This window comes from Schistocerca piceifrons, chromosome 7 (genome assembly GCF_021461385.2).
Source record: "Schistocerca piceifrons isolate TAMUIC-IGC-003096 chromosome 7, iqSchPice1.1, whole genome shotgun sequence".
NCBI classification, from domain to species: Eukaryota; Metazoa; Arthropoda; class Insecta; order Orthoptera; family Acrididae; genus Schistocerca; species Schistocerca piceifrons.
In genome coordinates this window covers 135381358-135387357 of record NC_060144.1, presented here as the reverse complement: position 1 = coordinate 135387357, position 6000 = coordinate 135381358, and the positions used below count along the sequence as shown (strand labels likewise).

At 45.6% G+C, this 6000-nt stretch overlaps 1 long non-coding RNA gene across 1 annotated transcript in view; it reads right to left on the bottom strand.

Moving 5' to 3' along the window:
- Positions 1 to 378: 378 nt before the first annotated feature.
- Positions 379 to 6000, bottom strand: part of LOC124805289 — a 341331-nt gene continuing 335709 nt past the window's right edge. Inside the window, exon 3 of the long non-coding RNA XR_007017431.1 lies at positions 379 to 420. This is a non-coding gene — a long non-coding RNA (uncharacterized LOC124805289). The remainder of the gene's footprint in view (positions 421 to 6000) is intronic.

Sequence of the window (6000 nt, the reverse complement as noted above, 5' to 3'; positions counted from 1 at the left end):
TGTGGCATCGCACATATTCAAACATGTCATCCCGTACAACGTCTTCACCTACATAGATTGTACCTTTGCTAGTTATATTATTGGCCACAGTTCTCCAGTAATGGCAGGAGTGCACTGACTCCATCCACGGTGACATAGTTTCCACCCAACAGCACAACGTTTCTGTAAGTAATACAACCTCAGACATAGTATACAGAAGAAGTCTTGGATCCAACTGGAAATAACAATCTACCTGACATATTCACCATCCCTTACACAGTACCTCATCCCCATACGTCTCATCTCAACAGCCACCCAAAAATTATCCAACACTACACCTGAAACAACTGGAATGCCTATTGCGAATCCACACATACCAATACGGCAACTCATTCACTTACCTTCCAATACCTTGATGGTCTCCCTCACGACGCCTCCTTCCTGCAAAACATGTACAATATAATGCGATTAAAAAGGTCAAACATTTACATCGATTTTTAGAATTATTAATTATTCATTGGTGATACATAAAAACACTTGTTGTTAGTTTAAGTTATTTTTAAACTTAAAGAAGTAATACTACAATAACAATACATTAAAAAGCATAGCGCAGAAAGTAATAAGATACTGAAAAGAGTCGAAGGGCCTATAATGCAAAAGATTAAGAGTTGGGAGAGAGAAGGTTAGAAATTATGTAGTGTGGTAGGGTGGGAGTATAAACAAAGAGATCAGTAGTATTATGTGGTGATATAAATGAAGAGGTGTTTTGTAGGACACAGAAGGTTATAAATTAGGAAGTGTAGTAAGATGGGAGTATAAACAAAGTGATCAGATGGGTTATAATGTGGTGACAGAAATAGGTAGACGGATGGATTGTAGGAGACAGAAACTGGGGATGGGACTTGATTGTGGGTCAGCCAATGGTATGAAAAAGAAATGAGTACAAAAAGATGGAGAGGACGGTGGGAAGCTTTTATATGATTTAGGATACAGGGACAGGAAAATAAGAATTGGCAGGATGGATAAATATCGGGGCAGAGTTCAATACATCTAAGATGGAGTTGAATCATGTAGGAAAAACACTAGTGTTGTTGGGAGGTGTTCACAAATGGTGATGAGGTAGTAAAGCATACATGTGGAGGAAACTTAACGGACGTGGCAGCAAGGCAAAAAGAGTGATATTTCAAGATTTCGAGGGAGGGATATACATGCAGTGCTGGTGTAGAGGACGATACGGCAGATCAACGTTTCAGAGGTTAGTGGAGGGATGCAATCCCCATGATTAGTAATTTCAGTCTGTTGTGAGTTTTCTGTTGGACCGTTAGCGTGTGTTAGTTAACCGAACAGAATAGTCGTAAATGGTTATGTAAAGATCATGGATGTGGCAGCTGAAGGTATCCTGTTCTATAATTACTGACTGGGTTTTGAAAGGATTTGACTATTGGAGCCCTTTTTACAACAGGATGGAACTAGTTGAGATGGTGTTGGAGGGATAGTTGGCATTTTTGGTTGGTAGGATTCAAATTTAGCAAAATGGTGACAACAGAATATCATAGGGGGCTGCTTTGCCATATCAACAGCGTAAATGAGTAAATGACATGTAGGAGTGGAGAGAGAATGGGGCCTTGGGGTATAACTGCAGTGGAATGGAAGATATGGAAATTATGGATATTGATAGTGATACAAGGAAGTCGATTATACAGGGTGATTCAAAAGTCATATCCCATAGGACTAATAGGGTGAAGCAAAACTCCACTGATAACCTTTCAGAGGTGTTAGTATGGACGAAAACAAGAAAAAAATGTCTGTAAAAGTGGGCTCTAAAATGCACACCTTCCGAACTTTGAGCACTTGTTCATATTCACTACTGTGAAACACGTCAGATCTACTGAACCAGTGCTCATAGCTCTTAAGATTATTGGTGGGTGTACTGCAGGCCAGAGATGGTTCCGCGATGTTTTAGGGGTGTTATCGGTACCACGACTGGGGTCCACTCAGCCAGAGTAACGTGAACATCAACCAGGATATATATTTCAACAATTTCGGTGACCAAGTGTTGACCTATCTTCTACATCTTCATGAAGAGTGTGCTGTGGATACTCCTCTCTTCCAACATGACAACAACGGTGTTCACAGAGCTGCACTTAGACGCTCTTGGTTTTACGAACACTCGCACTACAACTAACCAGCTAAATCACCTGATCTAAATCCCACAGAAACTGTCTGAGTATTTCAGGTACAGCAGATGAAACGTAGCATGCAACAAGTTCACTGTTTGGTAGCTCTTCGGGACGTACGTTGAGATGAAAAAAGTCATGGGATAGGCATATGTACATATTCAAATGGTGGTAATGTCGCCTACTCGAGGCGTAAAAGGGCAGTACAGTGGCGGAGCTGTCACTTGTACTCAGGTGATTCACGTGAAAAGGTTTCCGATGTGATTAAGGCCGCACGACGGAAACTGAGAGACTTCGAACGCAGAATGGTGGTTGGAGCTGGACAAATGGGTCATTCGATTTCGGAAATCGTTTGTGAATTCAATATTCCAAGAGCCACAGCGTCAAGATTGCGTAGAGAATATTAAATTTCAGGCATTACCTCTCACCACGAACAACGCAGTGGCCGGCGGACTTGATCTAAATGACTGAGAAGAGCGGCGTTTGCGTAGGGTTGTCAGTATTAGCAGACACGCAACGCCGAGTGAAATAACAGCAGAATCAATGTTGGATGTACGACAAGCTTATCCGTTAGCACAGTGCGGCGAAATTTGGCGTTAATGGGCAATGGCAGCAGACTACCGACGCGAGTGCCTTTGCTAGCAGCACGAAATCGCCTGCAGCGCCTCTCCTGGGCTCGTGACCATACCGGTGGGACCCTAGACGACTGGATAACCACGGGCTGGTCAAATGAGTCCCAATTTCAGTTGGTAAGAACTGATCGGAGGGTTCGGGTGTGGCGCAGACCTGACGAAGCCATGGACCCGAGTTGTAAACAAGGCGCAAGCTGGTGGTGGCTCCCTAAGGGTGTGGGCTGTGTTTACATGGACTGGACTGGGCCCTCTCGTCCAAATGAACATTTAAACATGGAGGCCATTTGCAGTCGTCACTCATGGACTTCATGTTCACAGCAAGGATGTGGACAATTTGAACGAATGGTCTGGCCACAGACCACCCGACATGAATACCATCAAAAGATCAATTCGTGCACAAAATCCTGCACCGGCAACACTTCCGCAGTTATGGACAGCTACAGAGGCACCACGGTTCAATATTTGTACAAGGGACTTTCAACGACTTGTTGAGTCCATGCCATGTCGAGTTGACGCACCACGCAGGAAAAATAAGATCCTACACGATATTAGGAGATATCAACGACTTTTGTCACCTCAGTGTAATCATCAATGCGTGGCTTTAGCTGGACACTGCAAACCTGAAGAAATATGTCGAGTCTATTCCGCGCTGAAGTGAGGCTATTATCAAGGGTATTACCGTGGTGTCGCCTGGGGATGATCACGGTGTTTGTCTGGTGTATACATACACTACTGGCCATTAAAATTGCTACACCACGAAGATGACGTGCTACAGACGCGTAATTTAACTGACAGGAAGAAGATGCTGTGATATGTGAATGAGCACACAAGGTTGGCGCCGGTGGCGACACCTACAACGTGCTGACAAAAGGAAAGTTTCCAACCGATTCCTCATACACAAACAACAGTTGACCGGCGTTGCCTGGTGAAACGTTGTTGTGATGCCTCGTGTAAGGAGGATATATGCGTACCATCACGTTTCCGACTCTGATAAAGGCCGGATTGTAGCCTATCGCGATTGCGGTTTATCGTGTAGCGACATTGCTGCTCGCGTTGGTCGAGATCCAATGACTTTTAGCACAATATGGAATCGAAGGGTTAAGGAGGGTAATACGGAACGCCGTGCTGGATCCCAACGGCCTCGTATCACTAGCAGTCGAGATGACAGCCATCTTATCCGCATGGCTGTTACGGATCGTGCAGCCACGTCTCGATCCCTGAGTCAACAGATGGGGACGTTTGCAACACAACAACCATTGCGCGAACAGTTCGACGACGTTTGCAGCAGCATTGACCATCAGCTCGGAGACCATGGCTGCGGTTACCCTTGACGCTGCATCACATACAGGAGCGCCTGCGATGGTGCACCCAACGACGAACCTGGGTGCACGAATGGCAAAACATCATTTTTCGGATGAATCCAGGTTCTCTTTACGGCATCGTGATAGTCGCATCCGTGTTTGGCGACATCGCGGTGAACGCACATTGGAAGCGTGTATTCGTCATCGCCATATTGGCGTATCACCCGGCATGATGGTAATGGATGCCACTGGTTACACGTCTCGGTCACCTCTTGTTCGTATTGACGACACTTTGAACAGTGGGCGTTACATTTCAGATGTGTTACGACCCGTGGCTCTACCCTTCATTCGATCCCTGCGAAACCCTACATTTCAGCAGGATAATACACGACCGCACGTTGCAGATCCTGTACGGGCCTTTCTGGATACAGAAAATATTCGACTGCTGCCCTGGCCAGCACATTCTCCAGATCTCTCACCAATTGAAAACGTCTGGTCAATGGTGGCCGAGCAACTGGCTCGTCACAATACGCCAGTCACTACTCTCGATGAACTGTGGTATCGTGTTGAAGCTGCATGGGCAGCTGTACCTGTACACGCCATCCAAGCTCTGTTTGGGTAGTATAATATATTTGTCCAATGAATACCCGTTTATCATCTGCATTTCGTCTTGGTGTAGCAATTTTAATGTCCGGTAGTGTATTAAGCAACTTTCTAAGTGTAAAATGATGTGTGAAACCTCTCTCTTTGTTTCTGTCACTGTCAACTGATACGCGGCTGATTTCACACGAGAATACCTACGCATTAGAAGTTAACACTGCGGATTCGCTAGCGGCACGGCATTGGGGGGAGAGGCTATTCGACACGGTGGTCTGCGAAGAGCGACCGCTGGCAGGCGACAAACTGCAGATGGCGCCGATCCGTATTTCACGGGGCGGACGCCCCCGCACGTGGCCAAACTCATTTACATGCCATAACCGGCGCCCGGCCCGCAACTAATTGCACCTAATAATCACCGCCGGCCATAATAAAGACGGATTGGTAATTGCTAACGCGTTTTATCTGCTGTGCGCACGCGCCCGCTGCGTGGGCAGAAAGGGGGGATACGGGACGGAAAAATAATTACGCGCGCCAAGTGCATCGCGGAATTCGTCAATTTCTGCGGTACCAGCGGCTGCCCTGCCGCTCTAATTCCAGGAGGTTCGACCCCTGCATTTCAAAACAACAGTGTGATGTGGACCCTCTATCCCCTTTGCACAAACCACCTGAAAATTTCAACACTGGCAGCAAATGTGACAAACAGATGAGGAAAATAATATAATAGTTTGGGTTCCGCGCCTTTGGTACAAAATATACATCTACATCTATACTCTGCGCAGCCTGTGAAGTGCATGGCGAAGGGCACTTCCCATTGTGCCAGTAATTTGGGCCTCTTTCTGTTCCATTCATGTATGCAGCGCGTGAAGGATGACTGTTTAAATGCCTCCGCCGCGCTGTAATTATTCTAATCTCGTCCTCATGAGCCCTACATCAGCGGTGTATAGGAAGGTATAGCGTATTTCTAGAATCGCCATTTAAAGCTGGTTCGTGAATCTTTGTAAGAAGGTGAAAAGGAATTCTTCTGCCAGTTCAGATCGCTTGCTATTTTTATTTTATTCCACAATGACCGGTGTCCACAGAATCTTGCTGTCATCATCGGATCTACAGTGTACCAAAAATAAAGCCATTATAAAGCGAATTTATTGCTGTTTATTTTTTTCCTTTATTGTCATTTTGATACCTTGCAAACAAGGTAGGCCGGCAGCGGCCTACTTACGCCGCTCTTCAGCCACAGGAAAGACACACAGTATAACAGGTATACAGAAAAGCAAACATACATGGAGGACAAAAACGGGAGACAAACATAGTAAA